Source organism: Rhinopithecus roxellana, chromosome 7 (assembly GCF_007565055.1).
Source record: "Rhinopithecus roxellana isolate Shanxi Qingling chromosome 7, ASM756505v1, whole genome shotgun sequence".
NCBI lineage: Eukaryota > Metazoa > Chordata > Mammalia > Primates > Cercopithecidae > Rhinopithecus > Rhinopithecus roxellana.
In genome coordinates, this window is record NC_044555.1 from 142985004 (window position 1) to 143004544 (window position 19541).

The 19541-nt window shown below is 38.5% G+C and overlaps 1 pseudogene across 1 annotated transcript; it reads right to left on the minus strand.

Moving 5' to 3' along the window:
* Positions 1-17592: 17592 nt before the first annotated feature.
* LOC104666305 lies at positions 17593-19223 on the minus strand (annotated as a pseudogene). The gene has a single exon (XR_004058356.1). The product of XR_004058356.1 is annotated as a histone deacetylase 1 pseudogene (transcript).
* Between the last annotated feature and the right edge of the window lie 318 nt (positions 19224-19541).

A 19541-nucleotide genomic window follows, 5' to 3' on the forward strand; every position in this document is an offset into this window, starting at 1 on the left:
GTGGTTCTTTAATACTATAAAAACTTTTCAAGTCAGGTTACCAAAATCTTGGTGACTTTCATTGCCAGAATTTGAGTTTGTTTCCTCCAATCTTCAATAATTTCACTCTCTATTTAGTTTACCAAAGCCTGTTAAATTGCTGTTCTCATAATGTCAGAAAGAATTTCGCATCTCTTTGCAGAATTAAACTTAATGAGTTGTTGTTTCACATGCCAGACCTATATGTATATATTTTTATCCCTGAGGATTCCCTATTCACATTAGTAGAAGCTGAGTAGACATATCAAGCAAACAACAGCCCTCTCTTCACTTGACAACCAGGTAGCAAGGGTGCAGTTATCAGTGCTAGTAATATTACATCTCCAGAAGAATTTAATGGATCACTTTTAATTATGGGTAGAACTCTAAGCTTAATGGGATATTATAGAGCTGAACTATTTATAAAATTACAAATCCCTTCACAAGCATTTTGGAAATTGATGTTTACATGTTAGCACTATTATCAAAATGTATTTTTTAAATGTATGCAATTAAATGTTTTGCCAGCAATGTTAAAAACTTGAAATCATTGTGGAGAGCAAAAAAGTCCATAGTATGTGTTCCTTAATAGAAGGCAACACAGCACTTTTTTGCCTGGAATTTTGATTTGCAAATCCAATATCTCTCTCCAGATAAATGCAATGTAATATAACTCATACCAGTATGTAATATGCCAGATAGGTGGCCCCCAAAAGATCTAGATCCATAAATAGTGCTTGAGGACCAACAGGATTTCTTTGTGGTCTTATGCTTGACACTATTAGCATTTTTCATAGATTGAAAATGCTTTATTAGATCTTAAATCTTTCTAACAATATTACCTAATATCTATAGGTAAATTGTCATGTTTCCCAAGTGACAAAAAATGGGAGCATTATTAGAAAGAAAACATTATCAAATTTTCTGTTTTGGATAGATTCATATATATGAATAATCAATAGTGTATACTTACATACATAATAATTATATAAAGAAATCAATCCAAATATATATATTTTCTTCATAGCCTTACTTTTTTTCTAAACAATAAGCCAAACCCTATATATGCCAGGTACAAAGCATAATTTGGAAATTTCACCAGTCAGTGTTTTTCTATGCTATTATTGGGAGCATTATGCTACTAGCTATAAAACAAATAACTAAAATCCAAGAAGGGTTATGTTATGAGAGTATACTTAAAGTGTCTGATGGGAAAGAAAATGACATGTAAAACCCTACGTAAATAAAGTAATCCTTTAATACTCTATGTAGATACTCATTTGAGACAAATAACTTTGTACAAAGATCTATTTTTCCAAATGTTGTCTGCTTGAATGGCTTTTGATGATCCCACAAAGGAACAATAGATAGACTTTTCTTGCAAGTGGGCTACTGCTTCTGCTGTACTGAGAGTCTGGATAGGTGAACAGTTATTACTGATAAGAATTGAACCGAAAAAGGGTTGCCAACTAGCAAGGTTCTACTTTGATCACGTGCTGAGTACATATGAAGTCATTGAAATAATCGTTAGTCTTGAAACAAGGATGTTGTGCCTGCTTTCCTTCACCCCAATCTTATATTTCTTAGCTTCAAAATATAAGCATAGCTGAATATTTGTAAGATCGTTTTAATATATCAAGCTATAGAGCTGCAAATCATTATTTTTGTGGTGACCTGAATCTCTTTACATCATTGTCCTTGAGACATTTATTTTTAGTATCTTGTTCTTAAATGAGGTGCAATAGCTCTAGTAAGTAATCTAAAATGTTGTCATTTATTGACTTTTTGTAACGAAAATAACTAAAATTCCCCCAAATAATTTCGTTTACATGTTTACAGGAAGATAAGAAAAATAAACACTTAAATAACTTTCTTATTAACATTTAAAGAAAATTAATACTTCTTATTTGACTCAGAATTAAACAAATTCATTCTTCTTCTTCTTCTTTTTTTTTTTTTTTTTTTTTTTTTTTTTTTTTTTTTTTTTTTTGAGATGGAGTTTCACTCTTGTTGCCCAGGCTAGAGTGCAATGGCATGATCTTGGTTCACTGCAACATCTGCCTCCTGGGTTCAAAAGATTTTCCTACCTCAGCCTCCCTAGTAGCTGGTATTACAGGTGCCCGCCACCATGCCCAGCTAATGTTTCATATTTTTAGTAGAAACGGTGTTTCACTATGTTGGCCAAGCTGGTCTTGAACTCCTGACCTCAGGATCCACCCGCCTCAGCCTCCCAAAGTGCTAGGATTACAAGCATGAGCCACCACACCCAGCTCCAAATTCATTATTCTTGAAAAATACACAGAATATAGTAATTGTCAAATTCCTTTTTTAAAATGTGAAATTGATGACAATGACAGTATTTCCTTTTATTTGCACCATTTCTATCCAAATGTTAATTTAAGGAATGTAGATAACTTTGGTTTATAAGAGCACTGAACACTGACCAGCAATCCAGTGGAATGTATTTGTTCCTTTTACGAGTTTTCTTTTTTCTTTTCTTTTCTTTTTTTTTTTTTGGAGACGGTGTCTTGCTCTGCTACCCAGGCTGGAGGGAGTGCAGTGGTATGATCTCGGCTCACTGCAACTTCCACCTCCTAGGTTCTACCAATCTTCCCACCTCAGCCTCCTGAGTAGCTGGGATTACAGGTGCATGCCACCATGCCCAGTTGATTTTTCTATTCTTTGTAGGATGGGGTTTCATCATGTTGCCCAGGCTGGTCTTGAACTCCCGGACTCAAGCAATCCACATGCCTTGGTCTCCCAAAGTGCTGGGATTACAGGTGTGAGCCACCATGCCCAGCTGAGTTTTATAAATTTTCTGATATAAAAAATTGCTTAGTTTATAACCTGTTTTCTCATCCAAATCATTCCTAACCATGCTGAGCAAAATAGAGGATAGAACTCTGTGGCACAATATAGAGACTTTATTTGTAATTGATATTGATCCATTAATTAGTATTCACCCAATCTTTCAGCTACTTTTCTTCATTTCATCTATAAAAATGTACCTAGAAAGTGGATTTGTGCTAATTCATCTGATTTATAAAAATCGATGCCTTCAATGTTTCTGTTTTTACCACTTGGTAGCTTCCTGTTAATCTTTCTAGAGCTTGTATGTGCATATAAAGAATATGCACATATGTGTATATAAAGAATATGCACATATGTGTATATCTGCATTCCTTTCTTTTTACACAAATAATAGCACACTATGTGAGTAGTAGCATGCTATGAAACTACTTTGCATGTTGCCTTTTCCACATTATCTTGGACATTATTCTGGAAAATCTAGATCTGTCACATTTTTAAATGGCTTCACAACATTGTGATTGCACAGATGTATCATAACTTATTTTGTCAGTTTCCTGTTGATAGACATTTACATCGTTTCCAGTCGTCTGGTAATGCCAGCAATCTTTAGTAACTATCCTTGTACATACTTCTTGGTGCACATTTATAATAAGACTTATGCAACAAAACTCTAAAAGTAGAATTGTTGAGTGAAATAGTACTTTAAATTCTGAGAGATCTTGTCAAAATGTGTTCAAACCAAAAATTTATGAAAGTGTCTGATTTTCTATACTTTATCTCGTCTACATTTGTGGGCTTCTCATTGTTATAAGCTTTTTCTTATATTGAGGTATAATCTATTTTTATAATTTCCCCTATTTATACTAGTACTGACCTCTGGATTTATACATAACATATTAAGTCCCTCTCATATATAACAAGTCTTTAAGCAGTTAAAGAGAGTCCTCAAGTTTTGCCAAAGGTTTATCTCCAGATTTTACACTCTGTAGTGGAAGTTTGCCAGTTGGTTGTCATATTTATCCCTTGCCTTTCCTCTGTTTTGCTCTGAAATGGAAGGGGGCTAACCCTTGAGGTTATGTTTTCTAGGCTCATGTTGGCTGACTTCTGACTGAGTTTGCCAAAGTGAGACACTGCAGGAAATTGGACAGAGGAAGGATCTGGTGACATAGGTATTTATCTCAAGAAACTAGGAAGGGACCCTGGGCAAATCAACATGGCAAAATAGAAGGCTCCATTGATTATGTCCCCACCTCCTACCCCCTCCCCCGCAATGACACCAATTTAACAACTATCTACACAGAAAAAACATTTTCATAAGAACCAAAAATCACCTGTAATCCCAGCACTTTTGGGGGCCAAGGCGGGTGGATCACAAGATCAGGAGATCGAGACCATCCTGGCTAACACGGTGAAACCCCGTCTTTACTAAAAATACAAAAAATTAGCCAGTGTGGTGGCGGGAACCTGTAGTCCCAGCTACTTGAGAGGCTGAGGCAGGAGAATGGAGTGAACCCAGGAGGCGGAGCTTGCAGTGAGCCAAGATTGCACCACTGCACTCTGGCCTGGGTGACAGAGTGAGACTCCATCTCAAAAAAAAAAAAAAGAACCAGAAATCAGGTGAGCAATCATAGTGCCTGGTTATAACTTTATCTTGCTTAAAGAGGCACTGAAGGGATAGAAAAAATAGTCTTGAATAACTCCCCAATGCAATCCCTCCCTCCTCCCCCCTCCCCATGATAGACCCCAGTGTGTGATGTTCCCCTTCCCGAGTCCAAGTGATATCCTTGTTCAGTTCCCACCTATGAGGGAGAACATGCGGTGTTTGGTTTTTCTCTTCTTGTGATAGTTTGCTAAGAATGATGGTTTCCAGCTGCATCCATGCCCCTACAAAGGACGCAAACTCATCCTTTTTTTTATGGCTGCATAGTATTCCATGGTGTATATGTGCCACATTTTCTTAATCCAGTCTGTCACAGATGGACATTTGGGTTGATTCCAAGTCTTTGCTATTGTGAATAGTGCCACAATAAACATACATGTGCATGTGTCTTTGTAGTAGAATAATTTATAATCCTTTGGGTATATACCCAGTAATGGGATGGCTGGGTCATATGGTACATTTAGTTCTAGATCCTTGAGGAATTGTCATACTGTTTTCCATAATGGTTGAACTAGTTTACAATCCCACCAACAGTGTAAAAGTGTTCCTATTTCTCCACATCCTCTCCAACACCTGTTGTTTCCTGACTTCTTAATGATTGCCATTCTAACTGGTGTGAGATGGTATCTCATTGTGGTTTTGATTTGCATTTCTCTGATGGCGAGTGATGATGAGCATTTTTTCATGTGTCTGTTGGCTGTATGAATGTCTTCTTTTGAGAAACGTCTGTTCATATCCTTTGCCCACTTTTTGATGGGGTTGTTTGTTTTTTTCTTGTATATTTGTTTGAGTTCTTTGTAGATTCTGGATATTAGCCCTTTGTCAGACGAGTAGGTTGCAAAAATGTTCTCCCATTCTGTAGATTGCCTATTCACTCTGATGGTAGTTTCTTTTGCTGTGCAGAAGCTCTTTAGTTTAATTAGATCCCATTTGTCAATTTTGGCTTTTGCTGCCATTGCTTTTGGTGTTTTAGACATGAAGTCCTTGCCCATGCCTATGTCCTGAATGGTACTACCTAGATTTTCTTCCAGGGTTTTTATGGTATTAGGTCTAACATTTAAGTCTCTAATCCATCTTGAATTAATCTTCGTATAAGGGGTAAGGAAAGGATCCAGTTTCAGCTTTCTACTTATGGCTAGCCAATTTTCCCAGCACCATTTATTGAATAGGGAATCCTTTCCCCATTTCTTGTTTCTCTCAGGTTTGTCAAAGATCAGATGGCTATAGATGTGTGGTATTATTTCTGAGGACTCTGTTCTGTTCCATTGGTCTATAGCTCTGTTTTGGTACCAGTACCATGCTGTTTTGGTTACTGTAGCCTTGTAGTATAGTTTGAAGTCAGGTAGCGTGACGCCTCCAGCTTTGTCCTTTTGACTTAGGATTGTCTTGGCAATGTGGGCTCTTTTTTGGTTCCATATGAACTTTAAAGCCGTTTTTTCCAATTCTGTGAAGAAACTCATTGGTAGCTTGATGGGGATGGCATTGAATCTATAAATAACCTTGGGCAGTATGGCCATTTTCACGATATTGATTCTTCCTATCCATGAGCATGGTATGTTTTTCCATTTGTTTGTGTCCTCTTTTATTTCACTGAGCAGTGGTTTGTAGTTCTCCTTGAAGAGGTCCTTTACATCCCTTGTAAATTGGATTCCTAGGTATTTTATTCTCTTTGAAGCAATTGTGAATGGAAGTTCATTCCTGATTTGGCTCTCTGCTTGTCTGTTACTGGTGTATAAGAATGCTTGTGATTTTTGCACATTAATTTTGTATCCTGAGACTTTGCTGATGAATTGATGGGTGCTGACGAGTTGATGGGTGCAGCACACCAACATGGCATAAGTATACATATGTAACAAACCTGCACGTTATGCACATGTACCCTAGAACTTAAAGTATAAAAAAAAAAAAAAAAAACTTTCAGCTGGACAGCAACCCTTTCGGTTAAAATAAACTAATGAAATCCCTGAGGACAAATATCACTATGATATGCACAAAACAGCATATTAAATGCCACAAAATCATCTATACAGTCAGTTCAATGCACTGAACCAAATTCAATAAAACTATATTTTAAAACTGGGACTTGATTACATTTAGACCTTCTCGTGAGGTAAGAAAAGGAGATGAAGGAACGAATGAGAAGGCAACCTTCACACAACTTTTGGAAAAAAGACTCTCCATCTACAAATCTTCTCCATTCCTAAGACGCAGGAAAAACTAAAATTATACTAATCCTCACATTTCTAGTAATAAGTTTGAAACTGCAGCTATTATTGGCTTAGACTCTGACCCCTTTACAAAAAAAAATACCACGAAGCATTACTATAAGGGGTAAACGCTGTGCAAATTTCTAGCTAAAAGAGGAAAAAAGTTGTTTTTGTACTCAATTTGAATAATGCACTTTAATCTTATTATTTACCAAAAGAAAAATAAACGTTTCAAACTCAAAAAAAAAAAAAAAAAAAAAAAAGAAAAAATAGTCTTGAATCCTCAGTGCCACCATTCCTCCACCCCAGGCAGCTGTGGCTTGGTACAGAGAGCCTCTTTGACCACTGGGAGAGAGAGACATAGCAATTGTGAAGCACTGAACTCACTGCTGTCCTGTTAGAGCACAAAGGAAAACCAGGCCAAACTCAGTTGATGCCTGTCCACAAAGGAAGCATTTAAACCAGCCCTAGCCAAAAGGGATTTGCCAATCCCAGTGGTCTGAACTTGAGGGCCCACAAACCTCGCTGCTACCAAGGACCAAAGTGCTCTCAGACTCTAAATAAACTTGAAGGGCAGTCTAGGCCATAAGGACTGCAACTTTCCCAGTGCTGAACTAGGCCCAGAGACAGTGAACTGGTGGGAAAGGAAGGTGAGACATACTGAGACACCAGCTGGGGCAGCCAGGAGACTGCTGGCATCACTGTTTCTTTAACTCCAGGCTAAGTACCTCACAGCTCCAAAAAAGGCCCCTTCCTTCCACTTGGGGAGAGGAGAAGGAAGACTGGCGAGGACTTTGACTTGCATCTTGAATGCCAGTTCAGCTACAGTAGGATAGGGCACTGGTTAGAGTCGTGAGGCCCCCATTCCAGGCTCCAACTCCCAGATGATATTATTAGACACACCCTAGGCCAGAAGGGAACCTGCTGCCTTGAAGGAAAGGACACCGTCCTGAAAGCATTAATCACCTGCAAATCAAAGAGACTTTAGGACTCAAATAACAAGCGGTAATACTCAGGTACTACACTGAGGACCTTGGGGGATCCTCTGAGAACTGTTGGCTTCAGACAAGACTAAGCCCATTATCAGCTGTGGTGGCTATGGGGCAAAACTCCTTCTGCTTCAGAAAACCAGAAGGAAAACAAAGGGGACTTTGTCTTGCACCTTAAGTACAAGCATGACCACAGGGATGTAGAGCACCAAGTGGGCTTTTGGGGATCCCCAATTCCAGAACTTGGCTCTTAGATGGCATTTCTGGACCTGCCCTGGGGGAGAGGGGAGCCCACTGCCCTGAAAGGTGAGTTCCAGTCAGTCAGCATTCATCACAGCTAACTTAAGGGCCCTAAGGCCCTAAAGGAACATCAGTGGTAGTCTGGCAGTACTCCTTGTGGCATGGGGTGGTGGTGGCTATGGGGTGAGGCTCCTATGCCTTTGGGAAGGGGAGGAAAGAGTGGGAAGGATGGTGTCTTGTGATTTGAGTGCCAGTTCAGCCACAGTACAATAGAAGACCAGGTAGATTATTAAGGTTTTTGACTCCTCTTCCTAAGTCCCAGGACAGCAACTCTGAACCCATCTGAGCCTGGGGGACCTCATCACCCTGAAGGGAAAGACCCAGACCTTGATGGTTTTGCCATTTGCTGATTGTACAGCCTCAGGGCCTTGACTAAACATAGGCAGTATCCAGGGAGTGATTACAGCAGGGCTTACGGTAGTGGTTACAACACTGGGCATGACCCAGTGCTGTGCTGGCTTCAAATATGACCCAGTGCAGTCACAGTGGTAGTAGACTCAGGGTGCTTGTGCCACTCCACCCACAGTGTTAAATGGCTCAGAACAGAGAGAGACTCTATTTGAAAGAAAATGAGGAATGAGGACAAGAGTCTGCATGGTAATCCATATAATTCATTCAGATCTTGTCCAAGAAAATCAAAGTGGTACCTCTATGAGTCTGCAAGAACCACAATGTTACTGTGCTTGGGGTACACCCTAAAGTATATACAGCTTAGATCACAACACACAAGTCTCTTCAAGTATCTGGAAAGCCTTAGCAATAAGGATGACTACAAATTAGCTCAGACAGTGAGGACTACAATAAATACCTTACACTTCAATGCCCAAACACCAAAGAATATCTAGCAGCATCTATATCATTTGGGAAAACATAAACTCACAAAATGAACTACATAAGGCACCAAGGGTCAATCCCGGAGAAACACAGATATGTGACTATTTGGACAGCGAATTCAAAACAGCTGTGTTGAAGAAACTCAAAGAAATTCAAGATAACACACAGAAGGAACTCAGAATTCTATCAAATTAATTTAACAAGTAGGTGAAAATAATTTAAAAGAATCAAGCAGAAATTCTACAGCTGAAGAAAGCAAGTGATACACTGAAGAATGCATCAGAGTCTTTTAGTAGCTAAATTGATTAAGCAGAAAAAAGAGTTAGTGAGCTTGAAGACAGGATAATTGAAAAGCACTTTCTAGATCCTGTTGATGTGCTTCTTTGTTTTTTTCTTATTTCTTTTGTATCAGGAGAAAAACAAAGAAGCACACCAACCAGATCTAGAAAATGGCCTCAAAAAGGCAAATCTAAGAGCTATTGGCCTTAATGAGGTGGTAGAGAAAGAGAAAGGGATAGAAAATTTATTCAAAGGATAATAGAGAATTTCCCAAACCTACAGAAAGATATCAATATCCAAGTACAAGAAGATTATAGAACAACAAGCAGATTTAACCCAAAGAAGACTACCTCAAGGTGTTGAATAATCAAACTCCCTAAGATCAATGATAAAGAAAAGGTTGTAAAAGTAGCAAGAGAAAAGAAACAAATAACATGCAATAGACCTCCAATATATCTGGCAGCAGACTTTTTGTTGGAAAACTTACAGGCCAGGAGACAGTGGCATAACATATTTAAAGTGCTGAAGAAAAACAACTTTTAGCCTAGAATAGTATATCTGGCAAAAATATCCTTCAAACATGAAGGAGAAATAAAAACTTTCCCAAACAAAAGCTGAGGGATTTCATCACTACCAGGCAGGTCTTATAAGAAATGCTAAAGGGAGCACTTCAATCAGAAAGAAAAGGATATTATTGAGCAATAAATGATCACCTGAAGGTACAAAACTCACTGGTAATAGTAAGTATGCAGATAAACATGGAATATTATAACACTGTAGCTCTGGTGTGTAAACTGCTCTCATCCTAAGTAGGAAGACTAAATGACTCAGCAATAAAAAAGAATAACTGCAACAAATTTTCAAGGCATAGTACAATAATTTATAAATAGAAACAATAAAAAGTTAAAAGTAGGGGGACAAAGTGAAGGCATACAATTTTTATTAATTTTCTTTTTGCTTGTATGTTTGTTTACGCAAAGAGTGTTAAGTTGTTGTCAGCTAAAAACAATGGTTTATATGATAGTATTTGAAACTCTTGTGGTAACCATAAACCAAAAAGCATACAGTAAATACACAAATAATGTAAAACAAGAAACTGAATCATATCACCAGATAAAATCAACTTTACTAAAGGAAGACAGAAAAAAAAAAAAAGAAAAGAAAACAAATAACAAAATGACAGGAGTAAGACCTAGTCAGTACAATAATTTATAAATGCAAACAACAAAACATTAAAAAGTTCCTGGGTGTGGTGGCTCATGCCTTTAATCTCTGCACTTAGGGAGGCTGAAGCAGGCAAATTGCTTAACCCTAGGAGTTCGAGACCATCTTGGGTAACATGATGAAAATCTGTCTCTACAAAAAATACAACAATTATCCAGGTGTGATGGTGTGTGTCTGTGATCCCAGCTATTTGAGAGTCTGAGGTGTAAGGATCGATTTAGCCTAGGAGGTGAAGGTTGCAGTGAGCCAATATTCTGCCACTATACTTCAGTCTGGGAGACAGAGCAAAACACTGCCTCACAAAATAAAAAACAAAACAAAACAAAAAAAAAGAAACGATAAAAAGCAGGTGGACAAAGAAGGTAAGCCATAGAGTTTTTATTAGTTTGCTTTTCACTTGTTTGTTTTCTTATGCTAACAGTGTTGTTATAAGGTTAAAATATGGGTTATTGGTAGTATTTCCAAGCCTCATGATAACTTCAAACCATAAAATATACAATGGATACACAGAAAATATAAAGCAAAAAACTACATTACATCACCAGAGAAAATAGCCTTCAATAAAGGAAAACAAGAAGGAAAGAAAAGGGGAAGAGAAGACCACGAGACAACCAGAAAAGAAATAAAATAGCAGGAATTCTTTACTTATCAATAAGAAAAGTGAAGGTAAACAAACTAAACTCTGATAAAAAAAAAATAGACTGGCTGAATGAGTGAAAAAAAGACCCATTGATCTGTTGCCTACAAGAAAATACTTCACCTATAAAGAAGCACATAGCCTGAAAAGAATGAGATAGAAAAAGATACTCCATACGAATGGAGCCAAAAAAGAGCAGAAGTAGCTATACTTATAGCAGATAAAATAGATTTCAAGACAAAAACTATAGGAAGAGACAAAGAAGGTCACTATATAATGATAAAGTGGTCAATTCAGCAAGAGGATACAATAATTTTAAATATATATGAAATATACATGTGCCCAACACTGGAGCACCCAGATATATAAGGAAAATATTATTAGAGCTAAATAGAGACATAGGTCACAATTAAATAATAGCTGGAGACTTCAACACACCATTTTCATCATTGGATGGATCCTCCAGACAGAAAATCACCAAAAAAAAAAAAAAAAAAAAAAAAAAAAAAAAAAAAAAAAAAAAAAAAAAAAAAAAAAAATCAGACTTAATCTGCACTATAGACCAAATGGATCTAGATAATTACAGAACATTTCATCCAAGAGTTCAGAATATGTATTCTTTTCTTCAGCACATAGATCATTCTCAAAGATAGATCATATGTTAGGGCACAAAACAAGTCTTAAAACGTTCAAAAAATTGAAATAATATCAATCAGCTTCTCTGACCACAATGGAATAAAATTAGTACGTAATAACAAGAGGAATTTTGGAAACTATACAAATATATGGAAACTAAACAACATACTCCTGAATGACCAGTGGGTCAATGAAGAAATTAAGAAGGAAATTGAAAAATTCCTTGAAACAAATGACATATCAACAGAATGAAGAATAAAAACTATGTGATCATTTCAATTGATGCTGAAATAGCATTTGATAAAATTCAGCATTCCTTCATGATAAAAACCCTCAAAAACCTGGGGATGGAAGGAACGCGCCTCAGCATAATTAAAACCATATACAACAGAGCCACAGCTAGTATCATACTGAATGTGGAGAAACTGAAAACCTTTCCTCTAAGATCTGGAATACGACAAGGATGCCCACTGTATTAGTCCATTTTCACATTGCCATAGAAAACTACTCAAGACTGGGTAATTTATAAAGGAAATAGGTTTAATTGACTCGCAGATCTACATGACTGGGGAGGCCTCAGGCAACTTACTATCATAGCATAAGGCAACTCTTCACAGGGTGGCAGGAGAGGGAACGAGAGTCAAGTGAAGGAGGAAGCCCCTTATAAAACCATTAGATTTTATGAGAACTCAGTCACTATCACGAGAACAGCATGGGGAAAACTGCCCCCATGATTCCATTATCTCCACCTGGTCCCACCCTTAACACATAGGGATTATTACAATTCAAGGTGAAATTTGGGTGAGGACATAGGCAAACCACATAATTTTGCCCCTGGCCCTGCCCAAATCTCATGGCCTTCTCACATTTCAAAACACAATCATGCCTTCCCAACAGTTCCCCAGTCTTAACTCATTCCAGCATTAACTCAAAAGTTCAAGAACAACATCTCATCTGAGATAAGGAAAGTCCCTTCTGCCTATGAGCCTGTAAAATCAAAAGCAGGTCAGTTACTTTCTAGTTACAATGGGGGTACAGGCATTGAGTAAATACACCCAATTCAAATGGGAGAAATTGGCCAAAACGAAAGGGTTACAGGCCCCATGTAAGTCTGAAATCCAATAGGGTAGTCATTAAACCTTAAAGTTTCAAAGTAATCTTCTTGGACTCCGTGTCTCACACTCAGGTCACACAAATGCAAAAGGTGGGATCCCAGAGTCTTGGGCAGCTCTGACTCTATGGCTTTGCAGGGTACGGCTCCACTCCTGGCTGCTTTCATGGGCTGGCCTTGAGTGTCTGTGGCTTTTCCAGGCACACTATGAAAGCTGTTGGTGGATCTACTGTTCTGGGGTCTGGAGGGTGGTGGCCCTCTTCTCAAAGCTGCACAAGGCAGTGCGCCAGTGGGGACTCTAAGTAGGGGCTCCGACCCCACATTTCCCTTCTGCACTGCCCTAGCAGAGGTTCTCCATGAGGACTCTGCCTTGCAGCAAACTTCTGCGTGGACATCCAGGCCTTTCCATACATTCTCTGAAATCCAGCCAGAGGTTCCCAAACCTCAACTCTTGACTTCTGTGCACCTGCAGGCCCAACACCATGTGGAGGCTGCCAAGGTTTGGGGCCTGAACCCTGTGAAGCAATGGCCTGAGTGGTATGTTGGCTTCTTTTAGCCATGGCTGGTGCTGCTGGGATGCAGGGCACCAAGTCTCAAGGCTGCAAACAGCAGTGGGGACCTGAACCTTGCCCACAAAACCATTTTTCCTTCCTAGGCCGATAGGCTTGTGATTGGAAAGTCTCTGACATGCCCTGGAGGCATTTCTCCATTGTCTTGATGATTAGCATTTAGTACCTCATTACTTATGCAAATTTCTGCAGCCAGCTTGAATTTCTCCCCAGAAAATAGGTTTTTCTTTTCTATCCCATTGCCAGGCTGAAAATTTTTGAAACTTCTATGCTATGCTTCTCTTGAACATTTTGCTGCTTTAGAAATTTCTTCTGCTGGACACCCTAAATCATCTCTCTCAAGTTCAAAGTTCTGCAGATCTCTAGGGCAGGGGCAAAAAGCCACCAGACTATTTGCTAAAGCATAGCAATAGTGACCTTTACTCTGGTTTCCAACAAGTTTCTCATCTCCATCTGAGACCACCTCAACCTGGACTTCATTGTTGATATCACTATTGGCATTTTGGTCAAAGCCATTCAACTAGTCTCCAGGAAGTTCCAAACCTTCCTACATCTTTCTGGCTTCTGAGCCCTCCAAGTCTCTAGGAAACTCCAAACTACCCCACATTTTCCTTTCTTCTTCTGAGTCCTCCAAACTGTTTCAACCTCTGCCTGTTACCCAGTTCCAAAGTCACATCTGTGTTTTTGGGTATCTGTATAGCAGCATGCCACTCTCTGTGGTACCAATTTACTGTATTAGTTTGTTCTCATGCAGCTGTGAAGAAATTCCTGAGACTGAGTAATTAATAAAGAAAAGATGTTTAATTGGCACACTGTTCTGCATGGCTGGGATGGCCTCAGGAAACTTAAGATCATGGCAGAAGGCACCTCTTCACAGGGTGGCAGGAAAGAGAATGAGAGCCAAATGAAAGAGGAAGCCCCTTATAAAACCATCAGATCTCATTGGAACTCACTCACTATCGAGTACAGTATGGGGAAACCACCCCCATGATTCAATTATCTCCACCTGGTCCCACCCCTTGACACGTGGGGATTATTACAATTCAAGGTGAGATTTGACTAGGGAGACAGAGCCAAACCACATCACCCACTGTCACCACTGTTATTTAACACGGTACTGGAAGTCCTAGCTACAGAAATTAGACAAGGGAAAATATAAATGGCATCCAAATTAGAAAGGAAGAAGTCAAATTATTCTTGTTTACAGGTGACATAATCTTGCATTTGGCAAAACCTAAAGACTCCACAAGAAAGCTGTTAGAACTAATAAACAAATTCAGTAATGTTGTAGGATACAAAACCAACATACAAAAATCAGTAACATTTTCATATGACAACAGTGAATAGTATGAAAAATAATCTAATTTACAATAACCACACATAAAATTGGATACCTAGAAATTAACTTAACCAAAGAAATGAAAGATTTCTATAATGAAAACTATAAAGCACTGATGAAAAAAGTTGAAGAGAAAAAGAAAAAAAATTGCAGAGAACATCAAAAAATGGAAAAATATTCTTCCATGTGCATGGATTGGAAGAATCAATATTGTTAAAATGTCCATAATATCAAAAGCAATCTACATGTTCAATGCAATCCTTATCAATATATCAGTGGCATTCTTCACAGAAATAGAAAAAACAATTTTTAATTTATATGGAACCACAAGATATCCACAATGGCCAAAGCTATCCAAAGTAAAAAGAAAAAAACCTGGAGGAATCACATTACCTGACTGCAAATTATACTACAGAGCTATAGGAACTGAAACAGCATGGTACTGGCATAAAACAGGCACATAGGCCAATGGAATAGAATAGAGAAGACAGAAAAAAATACACACAACTACAGTGAACTCATTTTTGACAAAATTGCTAAGAAGATCCATTGGGGGAAAAGACAGCTCCTTCAATAAATGATACTAGAAAAATGGGATATTCATATTCAAAAAAAATTAAAACTGGACCCCTCTCTCTCACCTCATACAAAAATCAAATTAAAGTGAATTAAAGACTTACATTTAACACCTCAAACTATAAAAGTACTACAAGAAAACATTGGGGAAAATCTCCAATTCATTGATCTGGTCAAAAATATATTAAACAATACCCCACAAGCACAGGCAACCAAAGCAGAAATGGACAAATGGAATCACCTCAGGTTAAAAAGCTTCTGCACTGTAAAGAATACAATCAACAAAGTGAAGAGACAACTCATAGAATGGGAAAAAATATTTGTAAACTGCTCATCTGACAAGGAATTAATAACCAGGATATATAGAGAGTTCAAAAAACTCTGTAGGAAAAAAATCTAGTAAGCTGAACAAAAAATGGGCAAAAGATTTGAATAGACATTTCTCGAAAGAAGACATAAAAATGGCAAGCAGGCATATGAAAAGGTGCTCAAAATCAGTGATCATCAGAGAAATGCACATCAAAACTGCAATGAGATCTCATTGCACCCCAGTTAAAATGGCTTATATTCAAAAGGTGGGCAATGCTACATGCTGGTGAGAATGTGGGGAAAAGGGAACCCTTGGACACGGTTGGTGGGAATGTAAATTACTACAACCACTATGGAAAACAGATTCCTCAAAACACTATAAGTTGAGCTACCACATGATCCAGCTATTTCACTCCTGGGCATATACCCAGAAGTAAGGAAAGCAGTATATTGAAGAGATATCTGCACTCCTGTGTTTGTTGCAGCACTATTTACAATAGCTAAACTTGGGAAGCAACCTACATGTCTATCAAGAGATGAATGGACAAAGAAAATGTGGTACATATATACAATGGGATACTCTTAAGCCATGAAAGAGAATAAGTGAATAAATAATAAATGAATAAGTGGACAAGAGAATAAGTGAAATAATCCAGGAACAGAAAGATAAACATCACATGTTGTCACTTAAGTATGGGATCTAAAAATCGAAACAATTGAATTCATGGACATAGAGAGTTGAAGGGTGGTTACGGGAGGCTGGGAAAGGTAGTGGGGGCTGAGGGAGGTGGGAATGGTTAATAGAAAATAGAAACAGAAAGTTAATAGAAAATAAAAAATAGAAAGAATGAATAAGACCTACTTTGTGATAGCTCAATAGGGTGACTATAGTCAATAATCATTTAATTGTACATTTTGAAATATCATAAGATATGTAATAGAATTGTTCAAAACACAAAGGATAAATGCTTGAGGGGATGGATACCCCATTCTCTATGATGTGCTTGTTTCACATTGCCTTTTTGTATGAAAACATCGTATGTACCCCAAAAATATATACACCTATCTATCCTCATAAATAAATAATAAATGAATAAATAAATAAATAAACTAGGACAAGAACAAATTCTACCTAATTAAAGGTGATGGAAAATAATAAGGATAAAGGCAGAAATTAATTAAAGAGAAAGAAAACATTTAATAGACTAAGTCTACAAGCTTAAATTTAGTTCTTCAGAAAGACTAATAAAATTGATTAACTCTTGCCAAAACTGATCAAGACAAAAAAAGATAAGACACAAATTGCCAACATCTTGGGTGAAAAGAGGGATACCACTGAGATTCTACAGATATTAAAAAGATAAGAGATTGATTTAATCTTATGACAATAAATTCAATTTTAGATGAAATAGAAAACTTCTTTAAAAAACACAGTTTATGAAAACTATCACAAGAAGTATAACATTTGAATAATATTATATCTATTAAAGAAATCAAATTTGTAATTAAAAACTTTCCCACAAAGTATAATTTAGCCTCAGATGACAGTAAATTTTTCAAAACATTTAAGAGGAAAATAACATCAGTGTCACACAAATTCTTCCAGAGGATAAGAAAGGAAGGAATGGTTCTGAACTCATTTTATGTGATTATAATAATACTTATGAGAAAATCTGACAAGGACATAATAAGAAAATTAAAGGCCAATCTCCCTAATGGATATAAATAAAAATTATTGTTATTATTTTTTATATAGAAATGTACCATTTTATTACAAAGAGGCTCGCAAAAATGAAAATAGTATCTCAAAAAGGAAACTAGACTAGCAATCTCCACCTGCAGAATTAGGAGAAGACAGGGGGCAGGCAGTGTTTCGTGGCTCACTTGAGGCCAGTGGGAAGGTATGAAAACAGAACCAATCTAAAAATGGCTGATGTTACCTTAGGAGCCTGAAAAGAACAGGAGATCCTTGAAGACCCAGCCACCCCTTCTGGAATGTTCAATAACGGCACCTTTCCAAAGCTACTAAGCAAGCACTTCGTATTTCAGGATTTTGTCTTATGGTTGCATAAAAGCATCCCTTTCACCCAGACCTGGCACCCTTTATGGTTCAAAGTTAAGAACTGGGGAAGAATGGGTGGCAACGCGGCCCCTGGAAGAGCTCACCCAGCACAGCTGCCCTGGGCTCAGGGCCTTGGTTTCTGTCCCTGGGGATATTTATATTTAATAAATTTTTATATAAATACACAGAGAAATAGAAGATATAAAATCTGAGGGGTTGGGGAAGAAAGATGAGGGACTCAGCAGGAAGCCACAGCTGGAGAGGTCTGTTCAGGCCAACTTGACCTCCTCCTTGACCCCTTTGGCTTCTGGATTTTCCTCCTTGGTTTTCTCCTCTTCTGTGACTTCTTTCTTCTCCTCTGGGTCTTTCTCTTTTTCATCCTCTGTTTTGACTCTCTTGGCTTTTTTGAAGTTGGAAGAGTTCTTGTGGCCCCCCTCTCCTTCCTCTTCAGAATCGGAGAACTCTTCCTCACAGGCAATTCGTTTGTCAGAGGAGCAGATCCAGATGCGCTTGTCAGGGTCTTCTTCGTCCTCATTGCCACTCTCCTCAGGGATGGCGTCCTCAGGAATCGCCTGCATTTGGACCCCAGGTGCGTGCGGTAGCATTCTAACGTTCTCAAACAGTCGCTGTTTGATCTTCTCCAGGTACTCATTCGTGTTCTGGTTAGTCATATTGGAAGGACTGATGTGGAGCTTGAAATCTGGTCCAAAGTATTCAAAGTAGTCGTTGTATGGAAGCTCATTAGGGATCTCCGTATCCAGGGCCACAGCTGTCTAGTATGTCCAGCACTGGGCAACACTACCAATGGTGTAACCACCACCTCCCAGCATCAGCATAGGTAGGTTAAAGCTCTTGACAAATTCCACACACTTGGCGTGTGACACTGTAAGACCATCGCACTAGGCTGGAACATCTCCATTACTTTGGACATGACTGGCTTGAAAATGGCCTCATAGGATTCGTCATCAATCCCATCTCAGAGCAGGTAGTTAACAGCATAATACTTGCCTTTGCCAGCCCCGATATCCTGTAGGTCCCCAGTTCCTGGGACATACTCTCCCTACTTATGAAAGGGCACAGTCATGACCCGGTCTGTGGTATGGAAGGCCTCTTCCACGCCATCGCCATGGTGAATATCAATGTCAATATAAGCACCCTCTGGTGATGTTTTAGCAGTTCCAGGATGGCCAAGACGGTATTATTGACGTAACAGAAGCCAGATGCCTCAGACTTCTTTGCATGGTGCAGGCCCCCAGCCCAATTCACAGCGATGTCCTTCTGCTGCTTATTAAGTTTCACAGCACTTGCCACAGAACCATCAGTAGACAACTGACAGAACTCAACCAGGCCATTGAATACTGGACAGTCCTCACCAACATTGAATCTCTGCATCTGCTTGCTGTACTCCCACATGTTATCTGGACCGAGGGAGCGCAAGAATTTAATGTAGTTGTTGCTATGGTACTTGGTCATCTCCTCAGCATTGGCTTTGTGAGGGCAATAGATTTCCATTTTTCGCTAGAGACCATAGTTGAGCAGCAAATTATGAGTCATGCGGATTCGGTGAGGCTTCATTGGGTGGCCTTGTCTGTAGTAGTGACTTCCAACATCCCCGTGGCAGTAGTAACAGATTTTCCTCCGGGTGCCCTGCGTCTGTGCCATCTTGCTCGCCTCCCGTCCCTACCGTCAGTCGATCAGTCTGCCCTCAAAAATTTTTATTATTTATTATAAAATTGAATCCAGTAATAAAGTGAAGAGTTGTCATGATCAAGTTTGGTTTCTTCTATGGATTCAAAGGTGATATGATATTTTTGAAAATCATTTAATTATTATATCAAAGTTTTGATAGCTTTAGTTTCATGAGTACTCTCTTGTCCTATGATATATTTAACGTATTTTTAAAGAAAATACCTTAATGTGGCTGGGTGTGGTGGCTCATGCCTGTAATCCCAGCATTTTGGAAGGCCAAGGTGGGTGGAT